Source organism: Lathamus discolor, chromosome 3, assembly GCF_037157495.1.
Source record: "Lathamus discolor isolate bLatDis1 chromosome 3, bLatDis1.hap1, whole genome shotgun sequence".
Taxonomy (NCBI): Eukaryota; Metazoa; Chordata; class Aves; order Psittaciformes; family Psittacidae; genus Lathamus; species Lathamus discolor.
Genome location: NC_088886.1, coordinates 57,535,137 through 57,562,102, shown reverse-complemented (window position 1 = coordinate 57,562,102; position 26,966 = coordinate 57,535,137). Strand labels below are relative to the sequence as shown.

Sequence of the window (26,966 nt, the reverse complement as noted above, 5' to 3'; positions counted from 1 at the left end):
GTTGTCCACTTTTTGCCATGCTTGTCTATTAAAAACCATTTTGTTAGGTGCAGGCAGACCACCAGACTTGCTATATTTGTGTGGTGGCTTTTTTCTTCTTGGTGGGGACAGAGCAGGGTCGTGTAAGAGTGTTGAAAGATCAACACTAATGCTTCCACTGAAGTCTTTCCGGATTTTTCTCAGTGACTTTAAAGGAACTAGAGTTTAATGACAGATGGGATATCTCAATTTCTGGTGTTCATGGACTTGAAGAATGAAGGAGCATGAATAGAAAGACATGTAACATCAGTTTGGCAAGAATATCTGAAGGAAACACTGAGCAGGAAGATACCTAATAATTGCACTTCAGGAATTAAACACAACAAAGGCCAATTCAGTTATGAAGGATTAAACTGACGATTCAAAAGTGTCTTCAGAGAAGGTAAACAGAGGTGGGTAGGGTTGACCAACTGTGACAGGTTGTATTGAACTTGGACTTTAAAATAGTCCACAAGTTTCAGGTGTGATTTGCTCTGTGTTCAAAGATGAGTAAGGTAAATGTTATCAAATGTAGCTTTAATTGTAATGGCAGTGATTACTGAAAGAAACAGTTTTACCAAGCTGATTTCTGCATCAATATTGTCCTGGGTTCAGCAGTAGCAGTTTTTCTCCTTCTTGGTAGCTGGTGCAGCGCTGTGTTTTGACTTTTAGCCTGGGAACAGAGCTGATAACACTGATGTTTTTAGTTACTGCTCAAATGTTTTAGTCTGACCAAGGACTTTCTGAGCCTCATGCTCTGCCAGGGAGGAGGTGAAGCCGGGAGGAAGCAAAGACAGGGCACCTGACCCAAACTAACCAAAGAGGTATTCCATACGACAGCACGTCATGCCCAGGATGTAATGGAGAGTTACCCGGAAGGGTGAGTTCACTGCAGGGTTGGACGAGGTGTCAGTTGGTGCTCGGTCGGGTGGGGTTGGGCAAGTTATCGGTTGGCTGATGTTGAGGTTTTGTATTCTCTTCCGTTGTTTTTTCCTTTATCATTATTATTATTGGTGGTAGCAGGAGTGATTTGTGTTATACCTTAGTTGCTAAACTGTTCTTATCTCAACCTGTGGGAGTTGCATTCTTTTTGATTCTCTTCTCCGTCCCTCTGGGAGTAGAGGGAGGGAAAGAAGGGGGGGAGTGAGTGGATGAGCTGTGTGGCTGGGTTTAAACCGCGATGAATATTAATAAGTATTAATGAGTATTAATCAGTATTTAGGCAGAGATCTACCTTTATGAATGGCAGCATTTACTTAGAGCTCACAGACATTGCAATGTAGAATTAATGGGTTTACTGTGCTCCACTATAGTGTATTGAATTTCCATGCTTTCTGTTGATCTTAAGTAACAGTGGGCACCACTGAATTGTCTTCCTGTGAGCTGGAATACTTGCAGTAAAATTATACCATACCATTATAGGGCAAAATAAGTTAAAAAAAAATGTAAAGAAAAAATCTCAAAGACTGTTCAGTTACTGTAGAAGGAACTTCTTATTCTTCTACATGAAAAAGCATATGTTGATATAAGGCAATATTTTTACATGTGCCTTCTAAAGCTTTTGAAATTGCATAGTCTTAAATGCCAGTATTAGACATTTCCAGTGTGCTGGCTGTTTCTAGACTTTATTGTTTATCAGTCACTCTAGCTGGTACCTTGTTAATGCCGTTCAGATACTTTGATGTTAGTGGTAATTTCTAAGGAACTGCACCCAGTTGCATTCTATAATAATTAATGATGACTATTAGATAGCTCAGGTGAGTCCTCTTCAGCCACTGTCTTCAAAATGACTATTTATGATTTTCATTTTCGTTGGGACATAATCCAGCTAACCCCTGTTAACATCATGAGCTGGAAAATCCACATATTCTTCAGTGTGATGCTGTACCTTCTTTACACTGTGCCTGTAAAATTACGTTCGTTGAAGTGCAAGTTATATTTTGACCTTGGAGTAATTCTGTTGTTATTTCTTATTTTGCTCAGTTTCTCCAAAGAAAGTGTTATTAATAGCTCAACTTTTTAAATTTCGCTGTTTCCCAGGATTTTGTCTTGCAGTCCCTGATTGTTTGTTTTTTTTCTTATAAGTATGTAGACCACTGCTGATTTGATACAGAGAAAGGTCTTTCTTTTATAGGAAGCCTGAGTTCCTAGATTTTACCATGGTTTTCTTACATGGTTTTGTGCAAGAGAAGGTGATAGGGAAGGGCTAATTGTAGTCCAAATAGTTTTTTGTTGATACAGAATTTTCTCAGCTTTATTAGAAAAATAAATATGTAGATCAGACCATTAATTGAAAATGAAAATGCATAGCCATATCTTCTCTCATATATCCATATATTATTTTCTTCATTTAATAGACTTAGATCTGTGCTTTATATGATGAATGCAATTTTCCCTCTGATTTGTTGGATTTACAAAGGACAGCACAGATCTATTTCTGGAATATATAAAAAAAGAATGCAGAAATTGGCAAAATAAGTGAAAGGAAATCAGAAACAGTATTTGAATTAGCTTCTCGTTTTATGGATGCCTGGAAAGTCAGCTTAATACAAGCAACTGTTTGCTATGGGAAAGGTCTGCTATATTTATTCTCAATCTTCACTGTTTGGCCTTTTCCTGTTTAGAACTCTTCCCCAACCAATCTGTTTTATTCTAACTTCTACTATGGGATTTTTTTGTCCTCTTCAATTTAGGTAGTTTGTGTTCTTAAGGCACTTTACTGATTGCTTACCAATGCAAGATCTTAATGAAATAATGCAATGGACATAACCTTTTGCATACTTATATATAAATTGAAAATAGATGAGGCTATACAGCCTGTGTTTAGAATTTGTACACAAGGTAACAACAACTACAAAATCTGTAGAAAGAAGTCTTTTTCAGTACCCGTGAGAGCAGGAGCATTGTGCGCTTTGAATAAGAGGGGAAGAAAGTAGCTCGTGGCCCCTTATCAGTCAGATTTAGTTTGATATATTTGATACAGAATCTAATCAATATAGTTTGTTGAAGTCTTCAGGCTTTTCCAGTTCGAAGCTTTGTCTGTCTGTATCTAATTATTCTGTAACTCTAGATTAGTTTTTCTGTTGGAAAATTCAGATTCATTCTGTGCAATTACAATGGCAGTTTCTACTTAAAATGGGCAAGTGTCTTCAATCATGAGTTGTCTTTCCTGGTTGCAAGAGGGCAAAGAGAGTCTTAACATGAAGGCTCAGGGATGAAGCCTTAACATGAAGCTCAGGGATGACTAAATGGTGCAGTCAGGCAATACTCAGATGAGGTCTCCAATATCCAAATCAAGAACCCTACTCAATAGGGTAATTTTTTTTTATCACTTTCTTCCCCTGTTATATTTTGTAGAAATAATGAAATATTTATTGGAGCAGGAAATTGAACCTTCCCATCCTCCATCCCAGTAAGTGCCCTCGCCAGTGGACTGTAGAGTGTGTTTATCTTTCTTTTTCTCCTCAGAATTAACTGAATAAAAACATCTTCCATGGAAGAATTTAGGAGGAAAAGAAAATTACGTTGAGCCCAAAGCTGAGAGATTTCCCTTGGAGTGCAGGAGACTGAGTTCAGAGTTTTTCATCTGAATCACAGAAGTGAAACTTGAGATTGAATTATTTATGTTCCCATTTAATAAGATGGTTCTTTCCTTCTTCTCTCATCTCTTTTTCTCCCCCCCCCAAGCATCTTTTTAGCTTCTGTTTCATCCCTTTACAACAAAAAATTTACAATGTCAAAGACTCCGCCTTCCTACAGTGCTCTCTTACAGACTAATTCTTTTAATAGACAGCGCACAGTAATAGAACAGATAGTGCTAGGCATACATGGATTTTCCAGATAAAAAATTGAAAGATAGCAGGTAGATCACAGCATCACTCTACTAGAATGTATTTAATTGCACCTGCTGCAAATATGGTAATTTTTAGATTTAGTTGTGAGGGAATATGATGATTATTTGTGTCTTCATGGGATTTTTTAATTCCTGAGGACCTCAGCAGCTGGGGAAGTGGAAACTGGAGTACAGTTAATATTGCCTGTCCTTGGGTACAATTGGAGGTAGAGGTTTATGAGAAAGAAGATATTCTGCTTTTCTGTTGATTGCTTCAGTCTGCTTTCTTAGTGGAGCTTTGTGATTGAAAAATGAAACAGACCTCTACGAGTTGCTAATCTGATTTTATGCTGTTAATGTATATACATTATATACATATACATATATATGTATAATTGCATATACAGGATCAATCAAAAGTTTCAGTTGAGACGTTTGAGAGAGGGTCCTGCCAGGTTCATGCAGCAGTCAGCAGCTCCCTGTTTACTTGTGTGACAGACCCCTCAAGATTTTCTTGGAGTTCCAGGCAGATGGGGGTGATATTGTGTGTATGATGCCATTGTTCAGTAATAGTGTGAGAACGTACTTTTCTCATTTTTAAAAGAAACACCAGAGTCCCTTCGATCTTTATGTGTATTTTTGAGTCTGATTTGAACAATTTAATGCAAGATGATTTGAAAGACATTTAATGGTGAAAAAAAGTAGTTGCTTTATAGTGAAGTGTTTTCATCTCTGTATTAACAGGCTATTTCATAAAACTTCACTTTGGGTCTCTAAATTCTAGGGAGTTCTGCTTTAATAGTTTAACTGCTAATAAAGACCTGAACCCATTAAAACATTTGAACAGAGGTCTCGCTGGTGAACCAAGTACTATGGTTTTTCAGGAATGAGGTTCATGTCAAACTAGAATACACGGCCTCTGGAAAGAGCCATTTTCTCTCTACTCAAGGAATCCCATACAGAGAGCATCCACAAGCTATTTAGTGTAAGACTGTGTTCTCCATCTGTTACTAGTGAATATAGCCGCCTTACTTTCTCTACCATGTTACGAAAGCTAGGATATTAAATTGCAGATTTTTCTTCTACAAGAGGCTTTATTCTTGCAGAAGGCTTTAAATTAGTGGAGTAAAAAGATGCAAGATCTTTTGTTGGAAATGAGTGCTTTGCCTAACCAACTTTTTAACTGGATTTAATCACAGACATCCCAGGAAATTAATAATTCCAGTAGTAAAGAGAGTCTTTATGATGTGGAAAGTCCTTGTGCTGTGTAGTAGTTTCTTTTATTAAGCCATCTGTTCTTTCTTCATACAAGTGTATTTCGGGTAGGGACTTTACTAGACATTCCAGCATCCATCACTGGCTAGACTATCACACTAATTAAAGATCAGCTTTATAAAATAAAAATATCTAACATACAAATCTGGAGCTCAGTTCTCCCTTAGGCGTGAAGAAACAAATGGCAGGAAGTCTTGTCATGGATTTCATTGCAGATTTTCCTTCCCACTTGTTCTGTTTAATGTGAAGGTGATTTAAGGAAACAGTGCATGGAGCATAGTTGGCAATCTGTTCTCTGATTATTTAATCCGGGCCGGGGCACATGCACTTTCTGTGCATTTGTGCCTTGTATCTCAATCTGTTCTTCTCAGCGGGTGAACTGGAGAGCTGCAGGCAGTTGAGTGTTGCCTTCCTGCAGAGAGAATCCTCTTCTGCATACTGCAGCAGAGTTCTGCATCTCAGAGTCAAACCTTGAGACCTTGCATATCATATGGACCACAGCAGGTCATAACATCATTTTAAAGATTTGGTAAGTTTTATTCTAGTATTGGAGGTGTCCAGAATACTGATACGTTTGAGGAATTGGAGCTGCTGCATAAGATCTACATGGTTAAAAAAAAGAGGGGAGACCCATTGTTAGTGGAGATGGGGAAGAAACCTTCACCACCACCTCTTCACATCCAACAAAACAGCTTCTCAGCAGGCTCCTGCTTCAGAATCTTCCATCTTTCCTTAGGGCTGTGCCGTGCTGCTTTTTCTTCCCTGGGACACTGTTCACCAGGATGCAGACAGTGTTTCATTCCTTTAAGTGCCTTTGCTGTTCTGACCAGTGTTAACTCTCCAGACAGGTCCAGATAGATACCATTTGCTCACCTACAGTGGTATGACTCTCATTCTGGCATGCTCTTTTCACATTACATGGTCTTAAACAGAATGGGAGGAGGATGAGAAGAACTAAAAATGGCTGAAATGACCTCTTCAGTGTGGTTCAGAAAACATTTACAGAGGCAGGTGCCTGCCATCAAGTTCCGTAAGGATAGTCTCTTCCCACTGTTGTGGAAGTGCATTGATTCTGATGGTGTTATTTCTCAGAATACAGGAGGAACCTGATTCAGATTGGTAATTGAAAGGTTGAGCATCTCAAGGCTATGAAAGATAGCAGGGCTGTGACATCATAGGGCTTGTAAAACCATTACAAATTTTAGCAATTTTAAAATACAAAGAGATTACATGAAATTAATTCCTTTTGTTTCTTCACCCTTGCACTGTGATTGAGGGATATCTGCCTCACTGTGGAGATGGAACCACTGGTTCTGCGTAACATGTATGCACTTGAAGAAATGTATATGATTCAGTGCTTTCCTGAACCAGAACCTTGCTGAAAAGCAGCATACATTTTGCATTTCTGAAGGATGAATGATTTCCTATTATCTCTTTCCATACCCTTCAAGCCTTCCTGAAACTCTAAATCTTGCCATCTGGCTTGTGGTTTTTTTGAATTATCATGGTCACATCATCATCTTTAATTTGCTCTTTGGAGCTAAACAATGCAAATCATATTGCTGCCTTTCTGCTTTAAGTAATCTTGTCTTCACCACCCCCAGCCTATAAGGGACTACAGATGGGCAGAGAAGAGACCATGTGTAGAGATTTTGTGTTCAAAATATTATGGACCATCACACACCATTCCTGTAATGTGCTGTGTAGGATGAGATCTTCAGCGTAGACCTGTCTAGAAAATGTTAAGCCTTCCTCGTCAGAATATACAGTTTATGGTTAGAGGGTGAGTTCTCTGACACTTGGGTGAAAGCCAGCTTCTCTTTTGAAATAACATGGCTTTAAAAACCACCATGATTTAATAGTAGAGTAGTATTTGCAGTGGTTTTATTCTTTCTCATTCCCCACAGTACTACTTCATTAAAATACATTAGAAAAAGGAGATTGTAACCAAAAAAAAAAAAAAAAAAAAAGAAGGCTTTAAAATGAAGCTCATTCTTGAAATGACAGTTTAGTTTTACGTCCTTTGAGATTGCACTAGTGAAAAATGGGTCACCTGAACTATTACTGTTCTGTTGCTTTCTGGGATTAGAAATTGTTCTGGATCCCCTGCTATGAATATTTGTAGGGCAGTCCTGAGTCTTGATCACTGCAGTTCTGCTGCTGCCCGTTAAGGGAAACAAACTAGAAAAGCACTAATGTGAGACAAGGCACAGAGGGGGTCACAAAGTGATTTTTGAGGGGTTGTAAGTGGCTGTGTGGAACAAGCATTGGCTTTGACACTGGTTTTGAAACCACTCTGTGATGTGAACCAAAGCATAGTAAGATAGATCCATTGGGAAATTCCCCTCTAAAGCAGGCTCCTATCCAAACGAAAATGTTAATATGAAACTAAAATAGTAAAATCTTTAGAAAGTAATCTGTGTAATGTAATAAATACTCACTCTGAAGTGTTCTGGGGCATGTATTAAGGAATTTTTTTCTTGGCTTTTTTTCCTCTCTTACTCTACATTTCCACCTGGTAAACTTCTCAGACAGACTAATTGGCATTAAATCTTGCAAAAAGTCAAGCTTTATCCTTATTTCCTGCTAAATTAATGGGAGGTGAAAAAAGGCAAGTAGGTAGGTAAAGAAGACAAATACCTTTTTTTCCACTAGTATTCTGTGAAAATTCCATGTGATAAAACCAAGCTATTTTATTGTCCTGGGACTCTTCATACATAGTGTTTGATATATAGATTTCTTTTATAGCTTCCCACAAAATAAACTTCATTCAAAGGCTTTAAAGGGGGGGAGGAACCTACTCCGTTTTACCATCAAAATTATGTGGAAGGAGAGTTAAATAATGTAAAAATGCTAAAAGCAGGGTGTTCATTGCATTGGAGAAAAGTGATAAAATATAGTGCGAGTCATATCCTTTAGCAGCTGTTGTATTTTATTGGATCAGTGGCTCTGAAGACTGTTCATTACTTAAGTTCCCTTTTGCTGGCCCTCTTGTTCCCTTCATTATTCTTCCACATTGCTGGGGTGGGGGGGTGGGGTGGGGGGCGTGGAACCCACAGAACTTGAAATGTTGTGTTGAAGCAGAGGCAGTTTCATGGTACTAATGAAATGAAGTCCATTCCTATTAATTAAACGTATTAAATCATTTTCTGTATGAACCATTAGGACTTAAATCATATATGTTTCAAGTGTGGCAAAACTTGACAAGGAATAGTCTTTAAAGGTCAACTGCAGCCAAAACAAGAAACAAAGGTTCTGCAACTCCACTTTTTTTTTAAATCCTTGCTTTTCTCAGTGGAGATACAGCGATTTTTCACTGTGAAAAAAGTATGTGCTGGAATAAGCTGGGTATAAATCATATTATGAGGTTTTGTGACATGATGCCTTAAGCTGTGCAATACAGGCAATTTTCTGGGGCCCATTGTCAACTGTATAAGTGTGCAGTGTACCATATATAAAAATATATAAAGCGATCAAGTGACAGTACGGTTGTATGGTTTCCTTGATTCTTGCCTGGCAAGATTTTGAAATGCAATAGAGAGGTTTGAGGTTTTAAATTCAGGTATTATGTATGTATGCTGCTTGGTATAGAATCACAGATTGGTTTGGTTTGAAAGGGACCTTAAAGCTCATTAGTTCCAATCCCCTGCCATGGATACCTTCCACTAGACCAGATTGCTCAAAGTCCCGCCCAACCTGGCCTTGAACACTGCCAGGGATGGAGCATTCAGAGTAATACAGTTCATTAGTTATAATTCATTACTTCATTACTTGTAAGTAATCAACACAACAGTATAATTCATTACTTGTAAGACTTTGTGCTGGGAGTGAAGAATTTGCTATGAGCAGAAGTATTCACTAAGAGCACTGTTAAAGTAGTGATATTCTATATCCCTCTACAAACAAACAGAAGATCTCTCTGGAGACTTGGCCATACCAGGATGAATATCTAGTGACACAAACTTTTGTAGTATCTTGTCATCTCTTAAACTGAGACACATTAGGAGCAGAGCACTGACTACAAAGGGGCTTGGTGCCCCTGGCACCCTGCTATGGCTCCATCCAAGAATGCAGTGGTACAGAAAAAATGTCGTCTTTTTCTAAATAACATGGGAATATTGGACTGCCCCCTTTCTTCCTGGTCTAGAAGTAGTGCTCTTCTCCATAAAGATGGAGAATCCAGTGTTGCTTCAGTATGTCTCTGAGGGTACATTATCACAAATATAACATAGTGTGATACAGCATTCTGAAATAGTACCTTGTAGCTTAGTACGATAGTGTGACACATTGCAGTGTTGGGCAGAAATCTGAAGCTCCCAAAGCAGTACTAGTATATAACTTTCCCCTCTCATCCAAAATACCTGCAGTCTGTTCCTGCAGGCTTGGTAAAATGATTTTGCTTCTAAAGAAAGAGATAGGGACATAATCAAACCGTGATTTTAAATTCCAAATTAGTTTTGTAGGTGTTACCTATGTATAGGAAGCGTTTGTAAGGTCAAAACCTTGGTTTAATACATGCATAAAATTGTATCTTTTAGTATGTAGTATCTGTGGTAAAACAGTATAAATCACTTGAGATTTTCAGTATTGTGACCATGATGGATACAGAAAGATGCTTTTTGTTTGTTGGTAGTCTGACATTTACACCTAAAAAATTGCAACAACTTGTCTATGATTTTTTTTTAAGTATGCATTTGTATGTTTATATTTAAACATTTTAACCTGAATATTTATGGTGTTAAGTACTTTTGGGTTTTTTATCCTTGGAATGAGATTTTTATGCATGGTCTCTGCATATTTAGGGATAGTTGTTTGCAGTGGAGAAGTACAGGCTTGAAATAACTGTGGTTTGGTTCTCTAGTTTTTCTGGAAGTTAGTTGATTGTACTGACCCTAGTAGTAAGTTGAGAGAGGAAGATGACTTCTGTAAGTGTACCTGCTCCAAAGAATCTACTTGGAAAATAACTTTTATCAAAGTCTTGTCTCGTGGTACTTTTGGTTTAGAAATTGATCTTTCAAAGTGAATTGTATATGTGAGTATATATGTGTAGATGTGCAATTGCATATATACGTGCAATTTAAAAATTTGTGTATATCTCATTTATATTTTATATACTTTCTATATAAATTATATATAAAAGTTTTCTTCCAGGGCTCTTGGGTTGGGGGGGAAGGGGAAATAGGAATTTCGTACTGAAATAAAATAAAACGCGATCTGTTTTCTTAGACTACCTTCAAATAGTCCCTATTCCTAAAGCTTGGATGTTAATCAGGTGTTGCTAATTAGATCTACATTGGATTTTAATATTTAGGTCAGTATTCAGTACCTTTGGAATAAAATGTCTTTCTCAGATTTAAAATGAAGATATCTGCTCTTTCGCAGTTATGTCTTATGGGAGGCTTAGTTCAATGCTGCTGTCACTGTGGTATCTTGTGCTGCGTTCACCTTTCCTAGTATCTTTTTTCCATGGAAGTCAGCAGGATGTAATATGATCAGGACTTAGCTTTTTTTATTCCATTTGTTGCTAATATTGCCAGAAATGAAAACACAAATGTTAAGAGATTTTGTTGAACCCACTTCTTTGCAAGAGGTTGCAAGGTCCACCTCTCTGCTTGGTTTTCCACAGATACTGTGAGGAAGACTGTAGCAATGCTAACAGTAATAATGTGATAGCGCTGTTGGGTACAGCCCCCTGCAGCCTTCCGTGGAGTACTCTTCTCTGCTCCCCTCACATTACATAGGTTTTGGTTGTAGTTTTCAGAGATTTGTTACAATTGTGCATGTTAGTGGGTTTAGAGTTATGTTTTTGAGTTCTTTTTGATCATTTTATTCCATCACATGCAGAATTCTTTTGGGTTGATGGGACAGAGGTGTGAGACAATCTAATGTGTATATCTAGAATGCTTAGCTCTAAGGTTTTATTATCTGTAGTGGAGTGGAGCTAGTGAATATGGTAACTTCTGTAATCATTAGTATTTGGAATGGTCTGACCTTGTATTTATTTCGCTTTGTGTTAAATCAGTTCCACACTGTAAATAGTGAATTTTAAAATGTAATCTACAGCGCTTTGGCTATGCAGGTTCCAGAAACTGTCCCTGTTGTTTTCCACTGGTACTTTCACCTCTTGCTTGTTTTCTGCTTTACTAGCTTCCACCATATCCATAGTAATGACACTATGGGCAAACTGTGTCTTTTATAAGCTGCTGCCTGCAGTTTAGGAAGACTTCTTGGAGTCAAAATATGCAGTTAGCCCATGTGTCTCTTCTTAACTGTATATATCTTAGAACAATAGAAGCACATGCACATATAGGTGTTTTCTTTTCAAAAAGTATTCCTTTGCTCCGAAAGTGTTTTGAAAAATAGATTTATAATCTTTCTAAATATGTAAAGTAGTAAGCTAGAAACCAGTACATTTACACATATTCACATATACCATATACGCATATGGTACAGTTCAGAGAGCTGAACTTCCTTTGCTTAGCGTAATATATCTCCTCTCTGGTAAAATTCACTGCACTGTGTAATAAAATAGGGATTCTCCATTATTTCCTTTCCCAGAAACCCATTTGCTGCTCTTTTCCTTTGCCTGTTTTCGTGGGCTTTCTCCAGGGCTTTTCTGGGAAACCTTTGCCCTCTTTCTTGCTAGTGGCCATATAGAACAAATGCTTGATGAGGAATGGGAACTGCCATATTAAATATTTTTTTCCACTCAGTGAACAACAGGGAAATACCCTGTTCTTTGTATTGAGTAACCTTTCCAAATTTGCAGTGATAAACTTTAAATTATTGCAGGGTTTGGTCAGGGGTTTAAAATTAAATGTAGAGTTTGGCCTTTTTTTTTTTCCCCCATGATTTTCTAAACAGCAATAGGTATTAAGTACTTTCAAAGGCAGTTACAGGTATTAAGCATCTCATATGCTTGGAGAAATCAGTTTGTGTTCCAGTCTGTAGCATTTTATCTTTTAAATTGGAGTATTTCTTGATAGTTGTATATGGATTTTGCAGTTAGTCTTGATTTAAAATGCTTGAGTTTGTGTTGAAGTTCACATTGAAATTTGAGTTCTGAGCCCTAATAAAGGTTATCTGCTGTGATCTTTACTACCTTAAAAAGATGGACCACCTGGAGTTCAGTTGTGACATTGAGGTTGACAGAGGCAAGTGTCTTCATGAACAGAAACTCTGTGTGAGAGGCAGCTCCCATGGAAATTTTCATAACGCATCCCTTTATTCTTCCCTGGTTGGTTTGACCCCTTCAATTACGGGCATATTGCAAATAAAAGCTAATCCTTAGCATAACACAGCAGTGAGCAGTTCCCTGCCAAAGGAGACTGGCTTGTAATGACATCTGGGCAGGGGAAGGCAAAAAAAAGACAGCATCTGTGCATGTTTTATTAATTTGGACAGACTGACCAGAAGTTAATATGGCCAATAAACACTTAACTACTTAGACTTGTGCATGGACATATTGCCTTTGAATGGCGCTTTGGAGATTCCTACCTTTGAATATAAATGTAGCCTAGGAGAATGTTATATCTTTACTGCAGTACATGAATAGGTGGTTACAAGACTATGCCTCAAAGTCCAGTGCAGTTGTGGCTGCTTAAGGTTATAGTAACAACTACTTTTCAGTTGAAACTGAATGTAAATTTACGTTTTTCCAGATCTGTGTCACATCATAGAGGTTTTGCTTAGTATAAGCTTGGTGATCCTGTATGATAACGATTCTAAAACTATGGCTGTCACAAACAGGAAGTATATCTCAGTAGGGTTTAATTTACCAACATTATCTCCAGAATTAAAATGTGTGGGTTTATGGGATTGATTTGGGCTGTTGAATAAAACTTATCATAAGCATGCCAGAACTCCTAAGGATCATCTCCTTTAGCCATTTGAACACCTCTTGTGTATTTAAAGAAAAATGCTTCTTCAGACATTTAAGAAGTGTAGATTTCTTATGTGTCATGTTTTATTTTTATTTTTCTCCTTCATTTCTTCTTTTAGACATTTAATAGACAGTCACATTTTTAAAAAGTCTTACACATATGTAAAACACGTAGATTGGAGTGTAGTTTAGTAGCTTTATTTCATCAAAGCAAATTTGTATGAAATTAGAAAAGAAACTGTACCAAGTTTCTTTGCTATGGAAAATATCCTGGTGGGGATATAAAGCAGTCATGGGAAGAAGAGTCCATCAATTAAGATAATCAGAGGGAATTTCAGCTTCCTTTTTTTTTTTTCTTCAGCTTTTTACATAAACATACTATGTTCTTTATCTCAGAAGTATAGACTTTTTGCCTACATCTTCTCATGTAATGGTAGATATATATATGTATGTTAAAGTTTCCTGGCGGATGGTTTGTGTGTGTAAGTGAACTCTGATAAAACAGATGATGTGCCATGTGTGGTGCTTTACACAAGAGGGAAGGGCTGGGAAAACTAAGTCTTGGCTTTGAAACAGGTTATCTAAAGTGACTATAGGTGTTACCACCAAACAAGAACTGAAAATGCTAATCTGAAACATCATGTTTATCTAGATATAATTAATTAAATAGGGGGGATGGGGTGTTGCCTAGTTTTTAGGTTCTAGTATCCCTCTGGTTTGTCTGGCATTTCTGTTGACTACCACAGAGAAGAATGACTATTTTGGGTGTCTTCAGTTTTCCCGTTCTTTCTTTCATGAAGGTGGTTTCCTAAGTGTCAGCCTCCTCCATGCAGGAAGATCTCTGTTACAGTATGTCCTGGGTTTACCAGGAGCCGTTTTGCTCCTTCTTAGTAACTGGTGCAAGCTCTGTGTTTTGACTTCCAGCCTGGGCAGAGAGCTGATAACACCGATTGTTTTTAATTGTTGTTAAGTAATGTTTATTCTGGCCAAGGACTCTGTGAGTCTCACGCTCTGCTGGGGACGAGGGGAGGCCGGGAGGAAGCAGAGACAGGACACCTGACCCAAACTAGCCAAAGAGGTATTCCATACCACAGCACGTCATGTCCGGGGAGGTAACTGGGAGTTACCCGGAAGGGCACTCTCTCTCTTCGTTCAGCGGTGGTATTGTATTCTCTTGTTATTTTCTCTTATCAATATTATCATTGGTGGTAGCAGTAGTGATTTGTGTTATACCTTAGTTACTGGGCTGTTCTTATCTCAACCTGTAGGAGTTACATTCTCCTGATTCTCCTCCCCATCCCTCTGGGAGTGGGGAGGGTCGGGAGGGGGGTGAGTGGACGAGCTGTGTGGATCAGTTTAAACCACGACACAGTAAACATTTTAATTTCCTCAAGAAGTGTTAGTATGTGTCTAACTGCAAGTGCACAGCATTTTTAGGGAAAAGCTTCCTAGTAAGTCAGTCAATGAAAAGGTCATTTCTATTTAAAATTCCTAATCTCTAAAAGGCCTGAGTATATAGCATCACCAGACTGGGAAGAAGTGCATAAACTTTAAGCATACAAGTATACTTTGTTTATTCCGAGTGTAAAACAGTATAGTAGCAGAGCAAAACCAAATACAAACAAACAAAACATTGGATCAGTCTCAGATGTTGTAAGCTCCTTATGATGGTGTGTTACAGTGTGGGTCTCCGTTGGAAAGCAGTATATTCAGAGCTCCTCAGGAGGTGATCTACAAGAGGCAAACTGAACCCAGCTAAAACCTATTTTTCTCACTGTTGTTTTGCTTAAGGTGAACTATAACCCAGACCCGTAACTTTAACTCTCTTGAGCAGAACCTTGAATTGAGGACTGGTTCAAAAAGGTTGGCTTTTTCCTCCTGAATTGCAACTGAACCTCACCTCTTACTTAAATATGTTATTGAACTTGAGCTGGTCACAGGTGGTACCGAAAGAGAATTCAGATGCAAGTGCATGCCTAAGCAAAAGCTTTACCCCCACCAAGAAGGTATATTGTACAGAAAAGTAGCACTGGTATTTTGGGCAGGATTCTGCATTATTGCAGTAGTAGGAAGAACTGGAGAAGGATTCATAATGACAGAAACTTCAGGTAATTTACACATTTTTAATGAGAAAAGATTCCACATGCCCATAAGCCTGAAAAGTCAGATAACATTTGAACTGACCATCAGACACCAGTAATTGGTATGTCCATTTGAAGCATGTTTTGAGTTTTGGTGAGTTGGAAGATACAGTAATCAGTCCAGATGCTGACATATCCTTATAAAGGTAGCAAAGCAGTAGTGTTTCTACTTTACATTACTTTAAAGGTACTGAACTGCATCCTATGTAAGGCAAAACCATGCAACAGTATTGTTCCTCAGTTCTATTTTCTTGTCTGGATTAAAAATTACATTTTATTTTCTGTATCTTGGTATCTTTATCATGAAGGAAAAGAAACATTTGCTGACCTGCTCTACTGAATGGTCATGTTTTCTCCAGCATCAAATAAACTATCTAATGCATCTGTTTTGAATACTGTACTGCTGTCTCGTACTGTATTTGACACAAATGCTGATTAACTCTGCAGCAGTTTATTTTGAGTGTTCTGTTTGAATGCCTGCTTGAATTCATGCGTATGATTTGGTGTGGCCGGTGGTAACCAGTACTCTGCTGTGTTGATTACACAAAACTACTATACTCCTGTACTCAAATGTGCATTCTCTTTGTAGATATCACTAGGAAAAATTGTTTGGAAATAGCCTTTATCAGCAATTGTTGGCGTCACATTCGAGCACCGGTATTACTTTTAACATCAGTTACTTCTAAATTGTCATTTTAAGGGGCAAGTCTTCAAACTGCACAATCTGGGAAGTGTTAAAGCTGTCTTTCTACATTGAAGACAGAGCAGAATCAATTGAACAGAGTAACTTGCACTTAGGTAAACTCCAGTCAGTTATTTGGTTCATGGTCTGTGCACTTCTATAGGAAGATGATCTGTCTTGTTAGTGAACACAGCAGACAGTAATCTCTGTCTCCTGTGACTGTGCCTTGGAATTGTAAGCATTGTTCGTATTATAAGCCTGGTAAATAGGACCTATTATGAACATTTAAAATCTGTTCAAATGTCAGAATAACAAAAGCATCTTCGTAAGCTGAACTCCATTGAGAATAAAATTCATGTGAACATCTTAGTGTGTTGCTCCATGGCAATAGAAGGCATTATGTGGATGCAGTGAAAGTAGCAATACGAGTCATGCTGTGGTGATGTCAAAGTATCCACCAATACAAAACTTAATCATTAGCAGTCATGGAAACAAACCAGTAACAAGGGCACAGTAGCTGGGTATTCTGAAGATACTGCTCAGCTGTCATTGTTCTAGCTCAAAAGCAGTTTAATTAATGAGGATAATACAGAAACTCAAAGGAAGAGGCAGAGCTAAGAGGAATACATAGCAGCTTTAAATCAATAGCAGCCAGGTTGCCTTATGAAGGGATTGAGATACTGTTGTTCAAGGTCTGCCGAAGTTTCTTTTTTCAAGGATTTAAATCTAAGTGTTATATCAGCCTTGAAGCTTGAACATGGATTTTTAACGCACCATAGTAAACATAACTATAAACATACCAAGAATTGAACTTTGCCTAAATGGAAATATGTAATTTTGAGTTTAGGTAAGTGGCAAATAATTTAAAATACTTCAGTACCAAGTTTTAAATATTAAGCTTTATAAGGGTTTCAAAATACTCTCCTTACAGAATTCTACTCTTGTAAATATTGAATGAATTTTTACTTAGGATCTCTTGACTAGAAAGAAATGGCTTGGCGAAAAGTATTTTGAAATAGCAAAACAATAAATCAGATCACTCATTCTAAAAAGTAATTAAAAAAACCCTCAACAGCTGTTTTCAGTGGGTTGGGCTGTGTTTTGGAGGCTTGGGGGTTTTGTTAAAGAAAAAATGTGTAATTTTTCAGTTCAACTGCTTATGTCTAGATTTGGACTCTAATGCCTTAGGATAAAACATAAAATACTACTAGGTTTTCAATGATGCTTGTATTGGTTAGAAGAAACGGAGTCAGTAAGTTTTGCAAGTGAGCAGTGCTTGGAATTGCTAGTCTAATGAAATACATAACACTATTTCAAGTAGTAATGTAACATTTTTAGTATTACCCTAATGTTGGTAGTTTCCATTCCTGATGATCTGATACAGAGTACAGGTCAAGTATTGATGTGTTCTCAATCCCCAACTTTTGCCTTTGTGATACGGGAGAATGCCTAGAAGAAGTTAATAAGGAAGAATATTGAATTCAAGTTTAAGGAATAGATTCTTTATGCTTTCTATCTGCTTTTTCTGCAGTTGTCTATTAGGATATTTATTTAATAACATTAAATACAAAATGGCAAAAGCTAATTTGTTCAGTTTGTCTTCTAGATGCTCATAGAACTTCAAAAGTATCTCTGTCCTGTCCAAGAGTATGTTACTTGAAAGCAGTGGCCACATTGCTGCTTATGTTAAATATTGGTGGACTTTAGGAATAAAAGTCTTCAAATAGGTCCCATGGTGCAAAGGATGGAGGGCAGATCTGTACTGAGTATAGAAGCATATCGTATGAAAAACCAAGTGGGGTTTGTGACATGCTTGACCAAACTAGATGGCTTAGTCTTTTGATTCACAGAGGAAATTAAAAGTTCAATCTTGTTTGTCCATAGCAAAGGAAGGTAATTGGGATATATCTCTTCTCTTACGCTTTGAGAACTCTTCCCATTTCCTGGAAGCCAGTGTCATATGTTTCCCTTTGAAAAGACACACTGAAATGCACTGACTTAGCAACATATTCCATAATGGGAAGTAAAGTACTGATCTCAGTAGAGAGCTCTGATCATTTATCTCTTTTTAAGCAGGCTCATACTAAAAAATAGAAAGGAGCAAATCTGTATTTATTTTCTGTTTACTTATTAGGGTTGAGCTGGGAAACAGTTCCCTACTCTGCATTATGTCTTGTCTACCCATAGTCTCCTCTAAGCCTGCAGGTTATGAATACGTGTTTGTGTAGCCTCCTGCTAGCCAGTAGATGTGGCAAAAATAATTCAAAGGATTTTTTCAATCTCACTGCTTCAGGACATAGAGAAATGGTACAAATCTGTCAAAACATTTGTGCTTATATAATTGCTCCCCCCTTCTGAACTTGTCCCTGTAGAGAGCACATGCCTTGGTCCCCTGAGATTTTTCTTTTTACAGAAACAAATGCCATGAGGACACCATTTGAAGTTCCCCTTGGTGGCAAAGACTACTTCTGGGCATCAAAGTCATTTTCTTACACATGGATTAACAGGTCATTGTGGTTTTGATGTATTTGCAATAGATGTTCATGTGTGGTGTTTCTCTGAGTGCAGGTGGTTGTCTATTCACATTTGTATGTATAATTGTGACCTCAGTGACAGCTTCTGGGTCTCTTGCTGTGATAAATGCTGGATCACAGAATGGGCACAGCTTCTAATTTCCTGCATTCAGGATATTATCAGTGAAATTTCCAATAAATTTCACATAAAAAATGAATTCATTATCACACCAGTCTTGTTGTTTGGTCTCGAAAAATATCCATTTGAATATTACTGTAACCTTGAAAAGGAACCAGCAGTTGTGTTTTCTGTCTCAGTTCATTAGTGATCTTGTTTGTTTCTAGTTACTCTTCAGTTCCTGCATCACTCATTTGTGGTGCATCCCGCTGTTAGTGCCCCATACAGTTACGCAAGTTCGAAGTGTACGTGTTTTGTGGCATCCAAAATTTAACCCCATGATGTATAAATATATAGAATAGATTTCCCTAAGGCAAATGATTGAAAGTCTGTCCTTGCTACACTGACAACTGGAAAAATGCTGATTGACTTCTATTAGAGCAAAATTAAACATAGCAAATAGCAGGCACTACAGAGCTTTTGGTGTTTGAGGTCTGTCAGAACAAATGAGGATTACATGTTAAGCATGCTTTGGATCTCTACAAATTTATAGGACCTAGATAGCATAGACAGCGTGTTCACCTTTTGATTTAGCTGAGATGCATGATTTAGTTTGTATTTCAAGCTCCAAATTTTAAATCTGGATCTCCACTTGTATAATACAGAAGAGTAGATCAGTGTCGTGGTTTAAACAAAGTCAGCCATAAACCACACAGCCCGTCCACTCACTCCCCCCCTACTTGCCCTCCCCCTGCTCCCAGAGGGACAGAGAGGAGAATCGAAAAGAATGCAACTCCCACAGGTTAAGATAAGAACAGTTTAGTAACTAAGGTATAACACAAATCACTACTGCTACCACCAATAATAATAACGATAAAGGAAATAACAAGAAGAAAGAATACAACACCTCAACACCAGCCGACCAATAACTCGCCCCACTCCCACCAGCCGAGCACTGACCGATACCTCGTCCAACCCTCCAGTCCCCCTGCCCTTCCGGGTAACTCCCAGTTACATCCCGGGCATGACGTGCTGTGGTAGGGAATACCTCTTTGGCTAGTTTAGGTCAGGTGTCTTGTCTCTGCTTCCTCCCGGCCTCCCCTCCTCCCTGGTAGAGCATGAGACTCAGAAAGTCCTTGGCCAGACTAAACATTTGAGCAGCAACTAAGAACATCGGTGTTATCAGCACTGTTCCCAGGCCAAAAAAACCAAAACACAGCACTGCACTAGCTACTAAGAAGGAGAAAAATAACTGCTACTGCTGAACCCAGGACAATCAGACATATTTTTAATGGACTAAATCTATATGCTGCTTATAGCTACATGCTGTGGAGATAACCAAGCTGCAGTAAATAACTGCAAGATGATATTACAGGAGAAAAATCAAAAAACGTGTTATTTTTTCCATGCTTAGGTATGCACTAGTGAAGCAGCTGCGTGTCAGTTTGGTGCTGTTGGGAATCCTGCCTGTATACTAAGGTGCATGATAAAAATAGAGCTAACTTTTAGTAATGGCAGAAGTTTATTTTTTTAAACATTACTGTATTAATGTTAACCTCGCTGTGAAATCAAAGCTGTCTCCAAGCAGCATGTAGAACCAAAGCAAGAAGACAGAAACATCATGGAAGCTGCTGAACAAGCATTTTTAATCTTGTAGAAATAAGACGTGCCCTCATGCACACGAGTATTCTCTTTTCGTAACAGTCATGATATACCAAAGAAAGCCTCTTTTTTCACACCATCTTCATTTTTTTAAATCTTTGCCTACTCAGCACTGGTAACCTGAGGCACAGGTCAAAGGAGAAATGATACCCGTCAGTTGGAGTTTCTTGAAATTTAACACCAAAGTGTACAATAGCAATTCCTCAGAAATACAAAGAAGAGAATTCCTTAATTTTGCCCTGCAATAAATGACAGGCTCTAAAAGTTACTTGAAGTGTAGGAATAACCAGTATTTTCTCTAACAGAGTTTGGTTTTCTGTTATCTTCAACTTTGTGAAGTTGGCTTACAGATATGGAAATAATACCTTGAGACCCAACAAACTAGCTTCTGTATGGCCCAGCTTCATATATAATAATAGAAACAAAGAGTGCTTGAGAAAATGGTGAAAGTAAAACTTTCACGAATACAACTAGTGCTATTTCTGTTTGTGAGTCTGTAATCAGCGCTGCAAAATGACGGGAAGGAAACCCCACATCAGCACCAAATAGCACTTCGTAACACCTTTGTGATATTTTGTCTCAAAAAGATGACAGAGTAAATGGATTTCAGATACCTAATGTAGCCTGCAGCATGGCAGGACAGTGGGTTAATTGGTTCTTGTGGGAGAACCCAAAATGACTGGACAGGGATGTTTGTGGCCCATTGCTTTTGATAAATTTGTTATGTTTTACCGTGTCTAGCTTAACAGTATAGGTGAATTCCAGTTCAACTCAGGAAAGATGTTTCAGCTTGTTTGTCCTTAACAGAGAAATCCCAAATTCAGAGGCTCTTTAAATGTTTCATAACTTGGTGGCCTTTTAGTTGATTGTAATAAGGAAATTATAAGAGCTAGGATGGCCAAAAAAGTATATGGATTGTCCACTTGTGCAACACTTACTGGCAGGATGCATAAACCACAGACAAGAAAGCTGTTGGGAGAGTAAAATTCCCCAGAGGAATCTGTTTATAATATTTTGCCTCATGTCTAGCTCTCTTAGCTTTCCAAATTACACATGCAAAATGTATGCAGAAGAACTTCTGTTCTTGCTTTCATGATCTTAACATGCTATATATTACAGAGATGAGCAATCTGTGTTGAATAGCAACAGGATGTGTTGCATGAGAAAAATGGAGGCACGTATCAATCTTCTGGGCTGAGGTATGAGAGTATCTTCTGCTCTGTCTTTCATCATCACAGAAAGCTCAGATACATAGATGTAGTGCAGGACATGCAGAAAGCAGAATTGGAAGTATCGTTGTCATGATACTTTCTTTTTTTTTCTATCATTGTCATGATACTATTCTTTAACTTCTAACATGAATCATTAAACTCAGGCATTTCACAAAATGGTCCAGGGATACGAGGTTAATGGGGACTGTTTCTGTTCCTAGGTTGCACTAATATCTTGCAAGATAAAAAGTCCCTCCATTTTCAGATAGCTCAGTTGATAATGTTGGGGGGAGGAGGTTGGAATTAATTTGGGTATTCAGATGCCAATGAATTTATCAGTTATCCAGTTAAGCTGTAGTGTCAGTGGTAGCAAACTGTTTGTGTTTATGGCTGTATCAGTATCTTCAATATTCATAATTTACCCAAGAATAGTTTAGCTTCAAAAAATCTTGCAACCAAATTTTCTTGAATTTCATAAGGTACAGAAAGCACCTTCTCTTTCTTAAGGAGAGTTAAATACATACTGGAATCTCGAGGTCTCTTCTACTAGCTTTGCATTTGTGTTATCTGGTATATGTTTATTCTGCTCTTTGGTACACTGCCTTGTGTTTGTGGGAAGTGGAGGAGGGGAAACACTTCTAGTAGAAAGGGATACCTCCTTCCACTTTTGGATCTCTGAAGATCTCTTACATTCAGTGCAGCTTATTGTCTTTGCTTTGGAAAATACCTCTGTCAACTTTGCAGAGCACCTTCCGAAAAATGTTCTCTTTCCTGCAGCTCATTAAATGCTTTGCTCTGTAGTAAACCCAGCCTTGTTCAGATAGGAAAAATCTGACCCAAGTGTGTCTGTAATCTAGATACATTCCTTGAATGCTGTCATTACTGATAAACCAAGACCCAAGTATAGAAAATCTATGTAAGAAATTAGGTCTTAGACCTCTGTGACTATGGCACCAGTCTAGGAGGGTTTTTCTTCATGAATTACAGGAGGACAGAAAAGCAATCCTGAAATACTTCATGAAGAATCTACAGTCGGAAAAAGAGCCAAGTAAACATGCACATAGCCAAGTGATCTGCTGTGCAGCTGCTTGATACAAAGATCACATCTAGATGGGGGATGAAATATGCTTGATTTCTCTAGTTTGTGGAAAATACCAGACCTTATATAAGAAGTTGTCTAAACTGTTGTTGCCTCTGGTCTGCAGTATTAGACCCTCTAATAGCTAGTTACCTGTCTACAAGGTGTAGTGCCGGTAGCACTAGCTCCAAATAAAGCCTGTGAATATTCTATACACTGAACTCTCATGCCTGAAAGAAAATAGGTATTTCCTTGCTATTTGCAAGCCTGTTGCTGCATTTTTTTTGTTATTTATTTTCTTTCATGGATACATATGGCAGACTTTGTCTTGTAAATAGTAATTTACATACTGCCTTGTATGCCTATTTATGCTTCTCAGTGGGTCTACATGACCTTTGCTGTGCCTGAATGCTTGGAGGGGTTGGATTCTTTGTTTTAATTTTTTTTTAAGACTTTAATCCATATGCAATCAATACAGAGTAGCTGAGACAGTTAAACTCCTTTTTTACTTAGAAACTCATTTTGATTGATAGTTAAAAAAAAATAAATACCATTGAATATAGTGTGATTTACAGTGTGTTTATTCAGGCTGTGAAATTATGCCTTTGCATTCTCTCTATTGCTGATCATTTTTTTTCCCCCGAGGCTGTAGTCATACTAAAATGTAAAGGAATAGATAATTTCTACTGCAGAGAGCTTTTCAGCAGACTGGTGCTTCTGAGTTGCATGAAGCTAATGACTAAACAAAAATCTCCTTTGGAATAAAAGGTCATCTAGGGTTTTTTTTCCACACTGTTGCCAGAGTTTCCAAATGGACAAAAGATGACTGGGAAGCTCTAGCTGAGTGTGGCTCTGTTGCAGTCCTTTCCATAAATAATCTTAGGGTCAAAGAAACTAACACTACCTCCAAAATCTCCAAAATGGTGCCACATTGTGTTTTGTGCTTTTGGGAGTGGGGGTGTGAAGGTTCTCAGTGTTAGAAATCAGGCAGAAAATCTCTCACTGAGGACATTTGTGAAAAAGGAAAAGCCAAATGAACACCTGCCCAAATATGACCTTAATTTTCTCCCTTTGAATTTAATTCATTCAGCTTCACAGGATTAGAATAGAAGAACCTTTTACCATATGGACATTTCAAATGTTGAGTGTGTTTTTTCTCTCTGCGGTATATAATGAATTAAGGAGTTGCATTTTGACAGCTTTCTTCCAAAGCATATATCTGTGGTTTGAATTCAAAGCAAAAAATATCCCAAAAGTTAACAATAGAAAATACTGGAGGTTTTTGTCTTCGATAGCCAGGGTCAATGAGCGACATGTAAAATTCTGCCTTTGAGGGAATGTGGATAGAAGTTGTGAGGATCTTTTCAATACTGATAATAGCATGGTTTATAATTTATTTATTTATTGTCCTGCTACAGATTGTGCACTGTCCTGTACTGGTTTGAGCTTTGTTCCAGCCTCCTTCCTTAAAGCATCTTAAAGCCTTTTCAGTCCAGCCTCATACTGTCTGTGCTTACTTTCCTTCACTTTTATTTCCTTCTTAATCACATCTCCCTGGAGAAACAATATTCTCTGTCTACCTCATCTCAAAAGAAGTACTATCATGCAACTCCATCCTTTGTGTTGCAGTTTATCTGATTATATTATTTTTCTGGATTCCCATTTCTATTAAAATAGGGTTTTGTTTACTTTGTGTCAAATGAAGCATTTTATCTGATCATACTCTATGAGGTTATTTTTGATGGTCCTTCTTAGTCAGGAAGGATTCATTAAGGATATGGTGAGATGCGTGTGGTAGGAACCAGTGACAAATCAAAAGTGTATCTTAGAAGATGCTTCATAGAAATGAAGCAGATGAGGGGAAGTTGCTCTGGAGGTACTTGTCTATCAGTTAAAAACTGAATGAATTTGCTTCAGAGGAGTGAAAAACAGAATTCGTTGGTTTATAGCATGTAATGGTAACGTGTACAATTTTCACAGCTGTGTACTGCGAATACAGCTGCTGAGTTATTAATTCCTGCAGTAAGTGTTGTGCTGATGTGCCTGCAGTTACAAGGCAAATAAAATTGTATATTCTTGATTCTTATAATTGACAATCAGACTGATTTATTGGTTTTATTTTTAGGTGGGTTTATGAACTTTGGAACTAATTTTTAAATCATCAGGGACTGTAGTGATAGTACAAAGGGCAATGGATTCAAACTTTAACAGGGAAGGTATGTATAGGTTAGGTGTAAGGAGGAAGTACTTCCTTGTGAGGGTGGTGAGGCGCTGGCACAGGTTGCCCAGAGAAGCTGTGGCTGTCCCATCCCTGCCAGTGTTCAAGGCCAGGCTGTATGGGGCTTGCAGCAATCTGATCTAGTGGAAGGTGTCCCTGTCTGTGGCAGGGGGTTGGAACTGGATGATCTTAAGGTCCTTTACAACCCAAATGGTTCTATGATCCAATATTTGTGATATCAGAGAATTTGATTTCTATCGATACAAGTATGTATTATAGTGGTATTGCTCAAAACAATTTCATTAAGAGGCTTTTATAAGTTTCACAGTAGACATAAATTGAAGGGGAAGGTTCTTGCTAAATTAGCTTTTATTACACAACACTTAGGGATTTTAATCTTCATAACATTTATGTGTAATGTAACATTTTTCAATTCTGGGGAAAAAAAAAACTGAAAAACAAGCAACCATCATCATTCTGCCACCTGCAGCCCTGTCTGTTAAACATCACCTTTTCAGACGTGACTGAAAAACTGCAAATATAGGTCTCTGAGGCTGTGAGATTGGGAAATGTACTTCTTGTGATAATTACTCCTTGCCGTATCCAGGTTTCAAAGCAGGTGAGCAAAAGCCTTGTCTAGTGTCTGTATAAACAGATCGGGTTTACATCCTAGTGGATTTGATTAATACAGCTTCATGTCATGGTTTGGTGGCTTAGGTTACGTACTGGGATTAGGTTTAAATTAAGATGCAGATTGCTGGTTTTGGTGCACCATGGGTGATGTGTGTAGATACACACAGATGCGTGTAGGAAAACGACAAGATTTGGTATGGGGATAGAATTGGTGAGCTTTGACTCTGCAGCAAGCATGGAAAACCAGAAGAATAGAAATTGTTGCAACACAAACTCATAGGCTCAGGATCCCTCTCTAATTCATCTTCTTTTGAAAGCTTTTAAGAGACACAAGTCTCGGGCAGGCAAACAGGAGAATGAAATATGTTCTCTTACTAACCTGGGGGCAAAGCCAAGGCACATAGCTATGCCTCTTTCCTTTTTTTTTTTTTTTTTGTACACAGCGCCTGGTATGATGCTAACTTGCTTTATTGCGAGTACTTCTCAAAAGTGTGTTGTCATCTCTTAATTTTTGTCCTTTTCCTGACAATTTTGTTTCTGCCTTTAGGCAAGATAAGGAGGAAGTATTACCTCTTAGTCTGAGCCAAACCTCTAGCCTTAGTTTTCTTGCCTTGAGTTACTAATTCTAACAAATGACTACAATTGCTCTTCTGGTCAGTCTTGCCCTGGCCAATTCATACTAGAAAGCAGAATAAAGAAATTGTACCCATTCCTTTCGGGATAGTAGGAAAAACAAATGAATTTTACAGATTGCTGTCACGTGGCATTTTGGTGTCGATTTTCAGCAGACTACTTAAAAAAAATGGCTAACTTGGGGTGTTTTAGACTTGTTGCAGTTGCATGTCCCATTTTCACAAATATGTAGGAATTAAAAGCCTCGTGAAAAAGCAGCTTGTGTAAATTGATATTACCTACAGTATCGTTACTAGGTAGGGAAGGCCTAATTATTTGCCTTTTGAACAATGCACACTGAAATGTTACGTGTTGTTCTGTCCTGATGATTTGCCTATAGAAAGCTGGATGCTTTCAAAGAAACACAAGAGGTTGATACCAAATTTCCTCAAATGGGAGCTCTGTGTCTGCCCAACTCTCTGCACACCTAACCCTATCTATTAAATTCCTTCTAGAACCTTTGCAGTGTGTAAGGTTTCTCTGAGGTTATTCTTTATTGAAGAATTGTAAAAAGAAACAGCTGTAGGGAAGAAAAGTCATGAAACGAATTAATAAGTCAGTAATCCTTCTCTTTTTCTCATATCAGCATACAAGAGAAGGAGGGGGAGGTTGGTTCCAAGGATCCAAGATGGTTATAGCCTGTATGTGCAATAAACTGGGAGAGAGCACCACTAGCAGCATGGCACATTGTATTGAATGCTGTTATGGAGATTTTTTTAATAGGATTTTGTGAAAAAAGCTCTGCTCTGATAAGTGATTTATTGAGACAGGAAAGCTGAAGGTTTGTTCAGATTCACTTTTCAGGTCACATTTCTGAATTCCACACTACCCAAGAACTCCGTATCTTTAATAACTTTTGGCAGTGGGTAGTAATTGCCATGCATCAATACCTCAAAGGTTTCCTAACTCTAACTGTGGCCTGAAGCACCAAAGAAGAAAAGTGTATCTGTGAGTTTTATATCGTCTGCACAAAAAAATATCCTACAAAAAAAAAAAAGCAGAGATGTTACTCAGTGGCTTAATCTGAAGCA

General features: G+C 38.0%; 1 protein-coding gene across 6 annotated transcripts in view; it reads left to right on the top strand.

Moving 5' to 3' along the window:
- CLSTN2 (calsyntenin 2) overlaps positions 1-26,966 on the top strand; it is a 385,524-nt gene that overhangs the window by 232,795 nt on the left and 125,763 nt on the right. The window lies entirely within an intron of this gene.